Source organism: Hylobates moloch, unplaced genomic scaffold, assembly GCF_009828535.3.
Source record: "Hylobates moloch isolate HMO894 unplaced genomic scaffold, HMol_V3 SCAFFOLD_4, whole genome shotgun sequence".
Taxonomy (NCBI): Eukaryota; Metazoa; Chordata; class Mammalia; order Primates; family Hylobatidae; genus Hylobates; species Hylobates moloch.
Window position 1 is genome coordinate 76,107,377 of NW_026652279.1, and position 16,884 is coordinate 76,124,260.

Consider the following 16,884-nt stretch of genomic DNA (forward strand, 5'->3'; position numbering starts at 1 on the left):
TTTGCTGTATTAATTCAACTGTAGGCTCTGCTATATGAGAATATTTTGCTTTCTCAGCCAGGAATGCCGATCTTCAGTCTGGCGAAAAAAGGTTTCCATGACCTTACAAGCATGGATGCATGCCACCTTTAAACAGTCACGTAATACTCTAAACTTACTTCCATAATATGTAATTCTTTTTTTAATTTTTTTGCTTTAAATTTTCTTCTTTACATTTAGTAGATTTTTGATACATTTGGAATTTGTGTTTAATAGGCTTATTGAAGTAGAATAAATATGCAATAAAACCTCTAAATTTAAACGATAGACGCTTGAGGGGATGAATACCCCATTCTCAATGAAGTGTTCATTTCACATCGTGTGCCTGTATCAAAACATCTATGTACCCCATAATGTACCCATAAATAGGCTAAAAAATAAATTTAAAAAAATTAAAAGCAAGAAAATGCATAATTTGGTAAGTTTTGACGTACATATATACGTATACTCATGAAACCATCACTTCAAACAAGATAATGGACACAGCCATTACCCCCAAAATGTCCCTCAGTGCCTTTATAACTCCTCTTTCGGAGATCTTAACCCCCATCCCACGCAAACATTGATCTGCTTTCTGTCATTATAGATTAGGTAGATTAGGTTTTATTGTATAGATTTTTATATTAATGGGATCAGATAATATGTATTTATTTTTCTGGCTTCTTTCACTTTGCGTAATTATTTTCAGATTCATCTATATTGTTATATGAATCAACAGTTTCTGTGTTTATATTTTGAAGTAGTATTTTATTGAATGGAAACACTATGGTTTATTTAGCTTTTTTTTTATTATTATACTTCAGGTTTTAGGGTACATGTGCACAATGTGCAGGTTTGTTACATATGTATCCATGTGCCATGTTGTTTTGCTGCACCTATTAACTCGTCATTTAGCATTAGGTATATCTCCTAATGCTTTCCCTCCCCCTCCCCCCACCCCACAACAGTCCCCGGAGTGTAATGTTCCCCTTCCTGTGTCCATGTGTTCTCATTGTTCAATTCCCACCTATGAGTGAGAACATGCAGTGTTTGGTTTTTTGTCCTTGCGATAGTTTACTGAGAATGATGTTTTCCAGTTTCATCCATGTCCCTACAAAGGACATGAACTCATCATTTTTTATGGCTGCATAGTGTTCCATGGTGTATATGTGCCACATTTTCTTAATCCAGTCTATCATTGTTGGACATTTGGGTTGGTTCCAAGTCTTTGCTATTGTGAATAGTGCCGCAATAAACATACGTGTGCATGTGTCTTTATAGCAGCATGATTTATAGTCCTTTGGGTATATATCCAGTAATGGGATGGCTGGGTCAAATGGTATTTCTAGTTCGAGATCCCTGAGGAATCGCCACATTGACTTCCACAATGGTTGAACTAGTTTACAGTCCCACCAACAGTGTAAAAGTGTTCCTATTTCTCCACATCCTCTCCAGCACCTGTTGTTTCCTGATATTTTAATGATGGCCATTCTAACTGGTGTGAGATGGTATCTCACTGTGGTTTTGATTTGCATTTCTCTGATGGCCAGTGATGATGAGCATTTCTTCATGTATTTTTTGGCTGCATAAGTGTATTCTTTTGAGAAGTGTCTGTTCATGTCATTCACCCACTTTTTGATGGGGTTGTTTGTTTTTTTCTTGTAAATTTGTTTGAGTTCATTGTAGATTCTGGATATTAGCCCTTTGTCAGATGAGTAGGTTGCAAAAATTTTCTCCCATTCTGTAGGTTGCCTGTTCACTCTGATGGTAGTTTCTTTTGCTGTGCAGAAGCTCTTTAGTTTAATTAGATCCCATTTGTCAATTTTGGCTTTTGTTGCCATTGCTTTTGGTGTTTTAGACATGAAGTCCTTGCCCACGCCTATGTCCTGAATGGTATTGCCTAGGTTTTCTTGTAGGATTTTAATGGTTTTAGGTCTAATATTTAAGTCTTTAATCCATCTTGAATTAATTTTTGTATAAGGTGTAAGGAAGGGATCCAGTTTCAGCTTTCTACATATGGCTAGCCAGTTTTCCCAGCACCATTTATTGAATAGGGAATCCTTTCCCCATTTCTTGTTTTTGTCAGGTTTGTCAAAGATCAGATAGTTGTAGATATGTGGCATCATTTCTGAGGGCTCTGTTCTGTTCCATTGATCTATGTCTCTGTTGTGGTACCAGTACCATGCTGTTTTGGTTACTGTAGCCTTGTAGTATAGTTTGAAGCCAGATAGTGTGATGCCTCCAGCTTTGTTCTTTTGGCTTAAGATTGACTTGGCGATGCGGGCTCTTTTTTGGTTCCATATGAACTTTAAAGTAGTCTTTTCCAATTCTGTGAAGAAAGTCATTGGTAGCTTGATGGGGATGGCATTGAATCTATAAATGACCTTGGGCAGTATGGCCATTTTCACGATATTGATTCTTCCAACCCATGAGCATGGAATGTTCTTCCATTTGTTTGTATCCTCTTTGATTTCATTGAGCAGTGGTTTGTAGTTCTCCTTGAAGAGGTCCTTCACCTCCCTTGTAAGTTGGATTCCTCAGTATTTTATTCTCTTTGAAGCAATTGTGAAAGGGAGTTCACTCATGATTTGGCTCTCTGTTTGTCTGTGATTGGTGTACAAGAATGCTTGTGATTTTTGTACATTGATTTTGTATCCTGAGACTTTGCTGAAGTTGCTAATCAGCTTAAGGAGATTTTGGGCTGAGACGATGGGGTTTTCTAGATACACAATCATGTCATCTGCAAACAGGGACAATTTGACTTCCTCTTTTCCTAATTGAATACCCTTTATTTCCTTCTCCTGCCTGATTGCTCTGGCCAGAACTTCCAGTACTATGTTGAATAGGAGTGGTGAGAGAGGGCATCCCTGTCTTGTGCCAGTTTTCAAAGGAAATGCTTCCAGTTTTTGCCCATTCAGTATGATATTGGCTGTGGGTTTGTCATAGATAGCTCTTATTATTTTGAGATACATCCCATCAATACCTAATTTATTGAGAATTTTTAGCATGAAGGGTTGTTGAATTTTGTCAAAGGCCTTTTCTGCATCTATTGAGATAATCATGTGGTTTTTGTCTTTGGTTCTGTTTATATGCTGGATTACATTTATTGATTTGTGTATGTTGAACCAGCCTTGCATCCCAGGGATGAAGCCAACTTGATCATGGTGTAGAAGCTTTTTGATGTGCTGCTGGATTCGGTTTGCCAGTATTTTATTGAGGATTTTTGCATCAATGTTCATCAAGGATATTGGTCAGAAATTCTCTTTTTTGGTTATGTCTCTGTCAGGCTTTGGTATCAGGACGATGCTGGCCTCATAAAATGTGTTAGGGAGGATTCCCTCTTTTTCTATCGATTGGAATAGTTTCAGAAGGAATGGTACCAGTTCCTCCTTGTACCTCTGGTAGAATTCAGCTGTGAATCCATCAGGTCCTGGACTCTTTTTGGTTGGTAAGCTATTGATTTTTGCCACAATTTCAGAACCTGTTATTGGTCTATTCAGAGATTCAACTTATTCCTGATTTAGTCTTGGGAGGGTGTATTCGTTGAGGAATTTATCCATTTCTTCTAGATTTTCTAGTTTATTTGCATAAAGGTGTTTGTAGTATTCTCTGATGGTAGATTGTATTTCTGTGGGATTGGTGGTGATATCCCCTTTTTCATTTTTTATTGCATCTATTTGGTTCTTCTCTCTTTTCTTCTTTATTAGTCTTACTAGCAGTCTATCAATTTTGTTGATCTTTTCAAAAAACCAGCTCCTGGATTCATTAATTTTTTGAAGGGTTTTTTGTGTCTCTATTTCCTTCATTTCTGCTCGGATTTTAGTTATTCCTTGCCTTCTGCTAGCTTTTGAATGTGTTTGCTCTTGCTTTTCTAGTTCTTTTAATTGTGATGTTAGGGTGTCAATTTTGGATCTTTCCTGCTTTCTCTTGTGGGCATTTAGTGCTATAAATTTCCCTCTACACACTGCTTTGAATGTGTCCCAGAGATTCTGGTATGTTGTGTCTTTGTTCTCATTGGTTTCAAAGAACATCTTTATTTTTGCCTTCATTTCATTATGTACCTAGTAGTCATTCAGGAGCAGGTTGTTCAGTTTCCATGTAGTTGAGCAGTTTTGAGTGAGTTTCTTAATCCTGAGTTCTAGTTTGATTGCACTGTGGTCTGAGAGACAGTTTGTTATAATTTTTGTTCTTTTACATTTGCTGAGGAGAGCTTTACTTCCAACTATGTGGTCAATTTTGGAATAGGTGTGGTGTGGTGCTGAAAAAAATGTACATTCTGTTGATTTGGGGTGGAGAGTTCTGTAGATGTCTATTAGGTCCACTTGGTGCAGAGCTGAGTTCAATTCCTGGATATCCTTGTTAACTTTCTGTCTCGTTGATCTGTCTAATGTTGACAGTGGGGTGTTAAAATCTCCCATTATTATTGTGTGGGAGTTTAAGTCCCTTTGTAGGTCACTCAGGACTTGCTTTATGAATCTGGGTGCTCCTGTGTTGGGTGCATATATATTTAGGATAGTTAGCTCTTCTTGTTGACTTGATCCCTTTACCATTATGTAATGGCCTTCTTTGTCTCTTTTGATCTTTGTTGGATTAAAGTCTATTTTATGAGAGACTAGGATTGCAACCCCTGCCTTTTTTTGTTTTCCATGCTTGATAGATCTTCCTCCATCCCTTTATGTTGAGTCTATGTGTGCCTCTGCACATGAGATGGGTTTCCTGAATACAGCACACTGATGGGTCTTGACTCCTTATCCATTTCGCCAGTCTGTATCTTTTAATTGGAGCATTTAGCCCATTTACATTTAAAGTTAATCTTGTTATGTGTGAATCTGATCCTGTCATTATGATCTTAGTTGCTTGTTTTGCTCGTTAGTTGATGCAGTTTCTTCCTAGCCTCGATGGTCTTTACAATTTGGCATGTTTTTGCAGTGGCTGGTACCGGTTGTTCCTTTCCATGTTTAGTGCTTCCTTCAGGAGCTCTTTTAGGGCAGGCCTGGTGGTGACAAAATCACTCAGCATTTGCTTGTCTGTAAAGTATTTTATTTCTCCTTTACTTATGAAGCTTAGTTTGGCTGGATATGAAATTCTGGGTTGAAAATTCTTTTCTTTAAGAATGTTGAATATCAGCCCCCACTCTCTTCTGGCTTGTAGAGTTTCTGCCAAGAGATCAGCTGTTAGTCTGATGGGCTTCCCTTTGTGGGTTACCCGACCTTTCTCTCTGGCTGCCCTTAACATTTTTTCCTTCATTTCAACTTTGGTGAATCTGACAATTATGTGTCTTGGAGTTGCTCTTCTCGAGGAGTATCTTTGTGGCGTTCTCTGTATTTCCTGAATCTGAATGTTGTCCTGCCTTGCTAGATTGGGGAAGTTCTCCTGGATAATATCTTGCAGAGTGTTTTCCAACTTGGTTCCATTCTCCCTGTCATTTTCAGGTACACCAATCAGACGTAGGTTTGGTCTTTTCATGTAGTCCCAAATTTCTTGGAGGCTTTGTTCATTTCATTTTATTCTTTTTTCTCTAAACTTCCCTTCTTGCTTCATTTCATTCATTTCATCTTCCATCAGCGATACCCTTTCTTCCAGTTGATCGCATCGGCTACCGAGGCTTCTGCAATCTTCGCGTAGTTCTTGATACTTGGCTTTTAGCTCCATCAGCTCCTTTAAGCCCTTCTCTCCATTGGTTATTCTAGTTTTCCATTTGTCTAATTTTTTTTCAAAGTTTTTAACTTCTTTGCTATTGTTTTGAATTTCCTCCCATAGCTCGGAGTAGTTTGATCGTCTGAAGCCTTCTTCTCTCAACTCGTCAAAGTCATTCTCCGTCCAGCTTTGTTCCATTGCTAGTCAGGAACTGTGTTCCTTTGGAGGAGGAGAGGTGCTCTGCTTTTTAGAGTTTCCAGTTTTTCTGCTCTGTTTTTTCCCCATCTTTGTGGTTTTATCTACTTTTGGTCTTTGATGATGGTGATGTACAGATGGGTTTTTGGTGTGGATGTCCTTTCTGTTTGTTAGTTTTCCTTCTACCAGACAGGACCCTCAGCTGCAGGTCTGTTGGAGTTTACTAGAGGTCCACTCCAGACCCTGTTTGGCTGAGTGTCAGCAGCGGTGGCTGCAGAACAGTGGATTTTCATGAGACCACAAATTCAGCTGTCTGATAGTTCCTCTGGAAGTTTTGTCTCAGAGGAGTACCTGGCTGAGTGAGGTGTCAGTCTGTCCCTACTGAGGGGTGCCTCCCAGTTAGGCTGCTTGGGGGTCAGGGACCCACTTTAGGAGGCAGTCTGTCCGTTCTCAGATCTCCAGCTGTGTGCTGGGAGAACCACTACTCTCTTCAAAGCTGTCAGTCAGACAGGGACTTTTAAGTCTGCAGAGGTTCCTGCTGAATTTTTGTTTGTCTGTGCCCTGCCCCCAGAGGTGGAGCCTACAGAGGCAGGTAGGTCTCCTTGAGCTGTGGTGGGCTCCACCTAGTTCGAGCTTCCTGGCTGCTTTGTTTACCTAAGCAAGCCTGGGCAATGGTGGGCGCCCCTCCCCCAGCCTCACTGCCACCTTGCAGTTTGATCTCAGACTGCTGTGCTAGGAATCAGCGAGACTCCATGGGCATAGGACCCTCTGAGCCAGGTGTGGGACACAATCTCCTAGTGTGCCATTTTCCAGGCCCGTTGGAAAAGTGCAGTATTAGTGTGGCACTGACCCGATTTTCCAGGTGCCATCTGTTACCCCTTTCTTCAACTAGGAAAGGGAACTCCCTGACCCCTTGTGCTTCCCGAGTGAGGCAATGCCTTGCCCTGCTTCGGCTCGTGCACAGTGCGCTTAACCAACTGTCCTGCACCCACTCTTTGGCACTCCCTAGTGAGATGAAACTGGTACCTCAAACAGAATTGCAGAAATCACCTGTCTTCTGTGTCGCTCATGCTGGGAGCTGTAGACCGGACGGTTTATTTAGCTTTTACCTGATGGTCGTGTCCACGTTTTGGTTGTTAAAAATAAAGCAGCTATAAACATTTATGTATGAATTTTTATTTTAGTAAGGACATTTAACATGAGGTCACCTTCTTAAATCTTTAAGAGTACAATACAATATTGTTAACTATAGGAGCAATGTGGTTCAGCACACGTCTAGAACTTATCTTCCATAATTGAGATTTTTATGCCATATGTATTTATTTTTTTCAATGACTATCAGAGATTTGAATGACTGGATATAAGTAGGTATATATTTAACTTTGAAAAAGTTGCAAAACTTATTAAAAGTGGTTTCATTATTTTTTATTTCCATCAACATTGTATGGAGGTTTCTGTTGCTTCACATCTTCATCAATCTTCATTATGGTCAATCTTTTTAATTTTAGGCATTTGAATATGTATGTAGAAGTATCATATTAAATTTTTATTTGCTTCAATGCCTAATGACTAAACACATTGATTCATTTTAAAATCTGCTTATTTACCATTCATATCTCTTCTTTAATGGCCTATTTAAATAAATTGCTCAATTTTTTTATTATTAACTCTTGAGGGTTCTTCATATTGATCTAGATTTATGCTCTTTCTCTTAACAGTATCTGTGGAAAAATAGAAGATTTTAATATTGTTGAAGTCCAATTAATTATCTTTTAATTGACAGTGATTTTAGTGTTAATGTTTAAAAACTCATTGCCTAACTGAAAGTCACAAAAAATTTTATCCTGTTGTTTATTCTACAAGCTTTGTAAGTGTAGATTTTATATTTAAATCTGTGATCCATTTTAAGTTAATTTACAGGATCTATTCATTTTTTGGAGATGGGTAGACAATTATTCCAGCATCATTTATTTCAAAGACCATCTTTTTCCACTGAATTTTCTTTGTATTTTTGTGAAAATCAATTTACCATAAATGTGCATGGATATTTCTAAACTGTCTACTTTGGTTTATTAATCTATTTGTCTATCTTCAGATCACTACCATGTTATTTTGATCATTGTGTCTTTTTCATATGTTTTATATTTCTTCATATATTGTAAACTTCATAATACATTTCTATTTTTACTTTTTAAACAATCAGTAATCTTTTAGTATTAAGTAATTAAAAAGTCTTATTTTTCCATTAGTTACCATTTTTAATTCTCTTCATTCTTTTAACAGTACCTTTTGAAGAGCAATTTTTAATTTTATTGAGGTCCAATTAGTCCTTCTTTTAGTGGGTAGTGATTTAGTGTTACACCTAAAAATTCTTTGGGTACATTAATATTTCCATGTATATATAAATCCTTTTTTTTTTAAATTTTTTGACCGAGTTTCACTCTTTCACCCAGGCTAGAGGGCAGTGGTGTGATCTCGGCTCACTGCAACCTCTTTCTCCCAGGTTCAAGTGATTCTCCTGCCTGGGCCTCCTGAGTAGCTGAAATTACAAGCACGTGCCAATATGCCTGGCTAATTTTTGTATTTTTAGTAGAGACAAGGTTTCACCATGTTGGCCGGGCTGCTCTCAAACTCCTGGCCTCCAGCATTCCACCTGCCTTTGCCTCCTTAAGTGCTAGGATTACAGGTGTGAGCCACTGTGCCCAGCCAGAATCCTTTTTATTCTGGATGTGAGATTTTTAAAAATTCTATTTTATTTTATTTATATTGTAAAATATCCTTTTTTTCTGGATGTAAAAGACTTCCTTAGTAATTTTTTTTGCAGGATATATGGGCTGGTGATAAAGTCTTTCATGTTTTATGTGTCTGGAAAAGACTACTTACCTTTATTTTCTATAGATATATTTGCTGAGACTAAATTTTAGGCTGCCTCGGTTTTGTTTGTTACTTTTTTGGTTATTTTATTACTTTACAGATATTTCTCTGTTCTTTTTTGACTTGAATTGTTTTGGCTGTCGTCTTTTATTTCCCTGTACACAATATTCCTCTTTTCCCTTGCTGCTTTTTTTTTTTTGGAGTCTCATTCTGTCGTCAGACTGGAGTTCAGTGTCGTGATCTTGGCTCACTGCAACCTCTGTCTCCCGGGTTCAAGCGATTCTCCTGCTTCAGACTCCTGAGTAGCTAGGACTAGAGGCCCATGCCACCGCGCCCAGCTAATTCTTGTATTTTTAGTAGAGACGGGGTTTCACCATGTTGGCCAGGATGGTCTAGATCTCTTGACCACGTGATCTGCTTGCCTCGGCCTCCCAAAGTTCTGGGATTACAGGTGTGAGCCACCGCACCTGGCCCTCTTGCTGCTTTTAAGGCTTTCTCTTTATCACTAGTTAAGAAACTGGTTATGATGTGCTTTCCTGTAGATTTTCAGAATTTAATTATTTTATTTTATGCTTTTTGAATTTGGAGTTTATTGAATTTTCTGTTTCTGTAGTTGTGTAGTTTTCAGTAAAAATTGGCTGCGATTTTTCCAAATACATTGTTGGTCTCCTCACTTTCTCTCCCTCATTGCCTTCAATTCTGTATTCAGTAGGTTTCTTGAAGCTGCCACGTAGCTCACTGATGCTCAGGTAAATTTTTTGTTATTTTTCTTTCTGTATTTCATATGGGGTAATTACTACTGACATATTTTTCATTTTACTAATCTTGTCTTTCGCCATGTATAATCTAGTGTTAATCCTTTCCAGCATATTTTGTTTACCCAGACATTTCTAAAAGTATGATCTGAGATTTTTTATAGCTTTCATGTCTCTAATTTATGCAGTCAATCTTTCCTTCAGCAACTTCCAAATACAAAATATAACTGAAACTGTTTTATTGTACTTGTTTAATAATTTTATTATCTATAGTAGAGCATTTCTAGATCAGTGTATATTGATTGATTTTTCTTATCATCAGTTATATTTAACCGATTGTTTGAATGCCTAAAAATTTTTGAAAAAATGTCAGCTGTTGTAAATTTTATGCTTTTGGGATGCTGTATTTTTTTTCTGTAACTATTTTTTACCTTTATCCTGGAATGTGGTTAAGTGACTTGTGGAATCGTTTGATCTTTTAAGTTCTTGCTCCTAATATTTGTTAGTTGGAACCAGAGTATTTAGTTTTCAATTAATTTCCCCTGCCACTGGAACAAAACCCCTCTGAGATTTCATCCTGATGCTTCAGGAATTATGGAATATTTTTCTCTAGATGGTGGGAATAGGAACCATTTCTGGCCTTGTTTGTGTTCTGGAATTTCCTTCTTCTAATATCCCCACATAATTTCTTCCCTGGTCTTGGGTAGTTTCCTCACATGCATCAATACTCATTGACAACTAGAAGGCAACCCTCTGAACTCTTTTTCTGTGCAGCTCCTTGGTGTAGTGCTCTGCAAACTCTAGCCAACTTGACCTCTCCTTCCTCGAAGTTCTCTCTTCAATTCACTGTGCACCTCCCACCACCCCTGCAAAACCTTGCCGAGGTTGTTCCTCCCTGCCCTGCAGCCAGGAAGTTTTGTCCACGCAGTAGGCTAGGACAATCCTGGGACTCACCTCCTTCATCTCGACATCTTTGTATGTTGAGTTTCTGTCAGAGATTATTCCTTCATTGCCTAATATCCAAAGTCCTAGAAACGATTTTTAATATATTTTGTTGTCAAAGGGCAAAAATGCAACAAATTTAGTTTGAAGATCTAATTTGCTCTTATTTGCTTTCCAGAATTGGGAAATATCTCATTCTGTATGTTAAAATGAGTATTTTGACGAGCTGAACAGAGGAGGTTGGCTATATAGGTAGAAAAAACCTGAAGACAACAGAAATGAGGAATGATAAAAGGATTGGTCATTTCAAAGTGACTTACTTTCCTTATGAAGGTTAAAACAGAAACATTTTCTATCATGCCAACTCAGGAAAACTGGGCCTTTTCTGGGTGGCTGCTGTGAATCTCCTGGTTTTGTTTTTGTTTTTATTTTTTGTTGTTGTTTTGGAAAATTGGCAAGTTTCAGAGCTCATTTCGGTTATGTGGCAATCAGCATGAGTGACTCCATTCTGGTTAGTTCCGGTTGGCTAGGGCCAAGGACAGAAGCTTAGTCCAAAATAATGGCCTCCCATGAATTTATTTAGCATTATCTATTTTTTTGTGTTGGGGACTTTTTTCATGTTAGGGTAAATCTGATCCCTGTAACTCAATATTGATTGAAATGGAAATCTATGTGACTTAATTCTTTTTTTTTTTTTTTTTTTTGAGACGGAGTCTTGCTGTCGCCCAGGCTGGAGTGCAGTGGCGCGATCTCGGCTCACTGTAGGCTATGTGACTTAATTCTTAACACATATTTGTAGTTACTGTCCCCGCCCCCCGGCTTTTTTTTGTCTTATTACTTCAAGAAACTTTAAGCTTCTAAGAACTGCAAACCTGTCTTTTATCATTGTATGCCCATTTCTTGGCGTAATATCTGGAATATATCAATGTTGAATGATGGTTTCGTGATGGACTCACATGCAGACATAATTACAAAAAGAAACCAACCTCCTTATAGTGTGACCTTGTTCCTATTTACTCTGTCTTAACGGTGACCTTGTTCCTGTTTACTCTCTATCTTAATGGTTTCCAAACTTTCTCCTAGTGATCATTGACACTTCATAGAAGTGCCTCAGAGGCCACATGGATTTGGGTTGAAGCACAAAAGAAAGAAATACAGACAAACTTCTAATCCCATTTGTTCAACTGTGTTTACGTGTTGAGTTTCTATGTAAAATTTAAGGAGTAATTTCAGTGAATTATACGAAAAGTATTTTAAAATTTGACTTAATATATTGCCTTTCCCTAGGTTATGTATATTATCAAATTTACTTAACAGATTAAGAGTCCCTTCAAAGCCTTAAAATACACAATATCTAATTGTGAAATGACTCAGTGTTTTACTGGAGATTTGGATGTTTTTTCAGGATAAAGCCTTGCTGGTGGTATTTGAATCATACCACATAGGTAAATACTTTTTCTAGCAGTCAAAAATCAATTATAGTAGTTTTTTCCCCCCTAAACAAAAAGGGAAAGCATGCCTGGATTTTCTGTGACTAAATATCATTTTGATTAAGAAACAGAAGTTCAACTTTGTTCTGGTTTTCTCTTCGAAACAATGATAAATGACAGAAGAATTTGCCATTCTCCGTTCAATACAAGATTGCAGTGACTAAGATAAGGAAAGAATTCAATAAGAAATCAGTTAAAAAATCAGTTACAAAATTGCTGTGCCACTTCTCTCTTGTAGGGAGCTGGAAAATGGGAGAGAAAAAAGCTATTTCTGGAGATACAATTTACATATCAAAAGGAAGATTATTTAAATTGTGTGAGGGACAAGAATGAGCACAAAGCCAAGGCTACGTTCTTGGCCATCCAAGTCTTGCTTGATGTCAGACACCCGCTAGAATTCTGGACTCTATTTATTTGTTTTGTTTTAACTGGTGCTGATTTCAACTACTTATTTTTTACATTTTTGCCTGTTATGCAGTGAAATATGATCCCTGGAAAATATGGCTGCTCTATTTTTTCTATTTAATAATGAAAGATCTGCTAAAAAAAAAAAAAAGGTCTTTGAATGTCAATAGCATTTCAAAACTTCCTCAGAAAGACACCAGCACTTAGGATGTTTGTTTTTTCCCGCTGGACGTCATTGACCTACATAGACCACTGGCCTGGGCTTAAGGAAAAGGAAAAAAAAAGTGTTTTATCTCAAAAGCCAATGATAGCTTTTGACATCTGTGCTAGACCCATTTTCTACCTGCTGTGCTTAATTTCAGAATTCAGTTCTATCATTAAAATAAAAACCTTGTTGGCCCTTCCATTGATGTGCCACATTACATCAATTTTCTCCAAGAATCATGTACAATTTCTAGGTACCAGTGCCCCCTGGATTTCCTTGAAATTTCAGCTCTTGCTACCCTGCTGTATGAATTGATCCTGTGCACTGTGGGATGACACATGACCTGTGGAAATATATTATTTCTTCATTCCTTTTCCCAATCTCACATCCTGGAATGACCTATTTCTCTCACATCTTTGATGGTCTTACTTGTGTGATTCCTTGCTCTTCCCACAAAGACCATCCTTCCACTAGGAGAGGACTGATCATTTCGATTGTTTGCACGAGATAACTTCTCCAACTCAGCCTGCTGTCACAGGCAAAGTGGGTCTGGGCATGCAGGCCATGCTCACATTTCCAGTGTCATTCTCCATTCTGTGCTGTCTCTTGAATTTCAGTTTCAAACATCAGCTGAGCATATTAACTCAGAGCGTCATTACTGAGTGGCTGAATTACTAAAATACTCTTTATGTCAGTGTTCTTAGGAGTCTATTGCTAGTGGAATTAGCAATAGACTGATGATAGAGTTTTGACATTAATGAGAGGCATGGGACAGATGTTTCTGTGCTCTATGTGCTGTCTGATTTTGGAGAAGAGTAACTGGTAGATTTTGGGTGCTGTAAAGAAGAGATGCATATTCCCTTAAAAGGAGCAGAAGGAATATCCCTTTTTGCTCAGTCTGTGTTGCAGCTATTCCTAATAAGTGTGCTTCTGAGTACATTTTCACCAGTTCACTAGTTATGAAAAAGACAGGTGCTACATATTCTTTTCCATCTGTAAGTCCCTCATGGCCAGTGGTGGCTCCATCCGTTCTGGTTCCTATAGCAGAAACATGAGTGTTGTCCTATACTTACCTGGTGACGAGACACTCTCCGTTTTGCTTTCGTGAACATATTTGTGTCCATCTTACCTTTTTCTATTCCTGTGGCTATAGCTTTCAGAGCATTGTCTGAATTTCTTCAATAAGCTCCTAATTTGATTCCTTTTTCCCCCCCATAGTGCCCTCAGAGTGATATTTTTGTAAAAGGCAAATATGTCTCTTCCCTGACAGAAATCTTTGAGATTCCCATCACATAATATGTATTTGTGAGTGGGAAAGGCTAAGTGGAATGTGTGTAAACCTTGCCAAGTGATTCAGACATATTTCCCTCTTGCCAGATTGAGAATCACAGACCTACAAGACAATAACAGCTAACATTTATATCAGAAAATATTTTAATTGCTTTACATGTAAATACATGTTCACAAATTAATGTTCACATTTAATGCTCACAAATATGGCATAGGCCCTCTTTTTTTTGAGACAGAATTTAGTGCAGTGGCATGATCTCAATGGCATGACCTCCGCCTCTTGGGTTCAGGCGATTCTCCTGTCTCTGCCTCCTGAGTAGCTGGGACTACAGGTGCACACCACCATGCCAAACTAATTTTTTGTATTTTTAGTAGGGACAGGGTTTCACCATGTTGGCCAGGCTGGTCTCATACTCCTGACCTCAGGTGATCTGCCTGCCTCGGCCTCCCAAAGTGCTGGGATTACAGGCGTGAGCCACCACGCCTGGCCATAGGTACTCTTTTTTAGGTCCATTTTTTAGGTGAGGAAACTGAAGCACAGAAAGAATAATTAATTTGTCCAATACAACAAAACTCATTGTAGCAGAAGCACGAAGCAAATTGGGGATATTCTTGATCCAGGCCAATGCTCCTAAACCCTATGCTATGCTTGTACCCTTAAGATGGAGTTCTAGTTTCTTGCTCCTATGTCTATGTAGATATTGATGATTTGTGTTGAATATTTGCTATTTCTCTACCTCCAGTCCTTTGGTCTTTTAAAATCCCTTCGTCTTTGGAATTCCTTCAGACAGAACTAATTTAGTTGTAAGATAAGCATACAGATTTTCAAATGTAGAATGACTTACTGAAGCAGGTAGCAAAAATCCTAATAACATCAAAATTACATATTTTCTCATCTACCTGGATGTTTTAAGTATGAACCTAATAGGGTAAGAGGATCATTAAGGAATATCCCAATGAGAAACAAGAGTTCGCAAAATATACAGAAAAAGCTGTATAATATTAAATTTTGTGAGGAGGCAAGTTGCCTCAAATTTCTCTCTCCAGTAAAGTATTAGCCATACATAGAGAATAAAATATATATCTTTCTAGAAGAATTAACTCTGATTTAGGTTTTCTAAAAGGTAAATTACCTATAATGAGAGAAGTAGTGAACACCTGAAATAAATCATAGAAGCAAGGTAATTAATCGTCTAAAAAAAAAAGAATCAGGACATTTGACATACTTGAAACTGCAATTCTGTCATGGGCAAAAATACTAAAAAGGGACATTTCAATGTTATAATATAAAGAAACATGTTCAGAAGGGATTGACATATTTATTACCTTTTACATCGTTATACTGGCCACGGGGCAATCCCTTCAATGTTACAGCAATTTTGTTCAAGCATCCAGACTTTAACAACACAAGTCACTAACTGGCCACTTGAGCTAGAATATTTAGAAAAAGGACCACACACACAAAGGATGACTTTTGTTGTGCATATTGTCTAAAGCAACACAAAATACATTTATAAACTTCATGTAGAAAGTGAGAGAAGAATATTTCTAGGGAATAGGAAGTGGTAAATACAAAATATTGGTAAAGTATCCATAATTACTATGTATTAAAACACGCTGTATAATATGGCATTGATATTCTCTTAAACACACACACCCCCCACATTTTCTTTGTGATAGCTTCCCAATTGTTTACTAATTTAGAACAAATAAAATAATAATAGGGTGTCCTTGTATGACAGTCATAGTTCCTTCCCCAAACTCTCCTCAGTCAGGTTTAAAATTGTTTTACCTATGATGAGATTTTTCAAGAATATCACCCTTCTGACTGGGAAAGAACCACTGTGATACTTTCTCTTGTAGACTGGTTGAAATGAAATGTGCTGGTTTTTTTTGTTTGTTTGTTTGAAAAAAGAATTCTATTGAAATATAGCTTGCATACTACAAAATATGCCTAAGTGTACATTTAAATAAATTTTAGTGTATTTTTATTTACGGAGTTGTGCATTCATCATTGCGATCTAATTTAGAACCGTTTAATCACCTTAGAAATGAATCTTGTGTCTTCTTAGTCACTCCCCATGCCCATCCCCAAGCTCGGACAATGTCTCATCTACTTTCTGTCTCAAAATTTTTCTGTCTCCCCATATTTGCTTTTTTTTTTTTTTTGATATTTTGTGTAAGTGAACCCATAATATGTGCTCTTCGTAAGGCACTGTTAGAGGAATTGAGAAAGTTTAGAACTCTTTGTTACCTTTGATCTCATGCAAATAATATATAGAAGACTGTTTCTTTATAGTGGAATAGTACCCAATGCTAGAGGAATGGTATTCTATATTCTAGTAAGGGGGAGAATTTCTGTATCATTTGTACTTTTAATTTTCTTTAGGCCTTTGGCCAAGTTGCCTAACATTTTTTTAGTTTTGTTGTCTGAAAAATGGGGATAATAATAGTACTTATCTTACAGTTTTATGGAAATTAAATGATACTATGTAAAAAGTTCTTAGAAAAAGACCTGAAAAATAGTAACATTTCATATTTTTTTTTAATTATGGCTAATTTTGGTGATTGTCATTCTACTCTTGAAGAAATATAATAGCATTGGGCAGGTTTGTGAGTCTTTTTTTTTTTTTTTTGCTTTGAGGTGGAGTTTCACTCTGTCGCCCAGGCTGGAGTGCAGTGGTGCAATCTCGAGTCACTGCAACCTCCGACTCCTGGGTTCAAATAATCATCTTGCCTCAGCCTCCTGAGCAGCTCGGATTACAGGCACCTGCCACCATGGCCGGCTAATTTTTTTGTATTTTTAGTAGAGATGGGGTTTCACTGTGTTGGCCAGGCTGGTCTCAAACTCCTGACCTCAGGTGATCAGCCCACCTCGGCCTCCCAAAGTGCTGGGAGCCCGCACCGGGCCAGGATGTGAGTTTTGGTCAGTTGGTACTCTGAAGTGATCAGTGAAATGAAACTCTCTCCCTGGGGCAGGAAACTGATAGCTAAATCTGCTCCTATAGGCATAAATTTGCCACATTTGTGAATGGCAGCTTCCTAAATCAGAAATTGAACCATATTTTCCTTT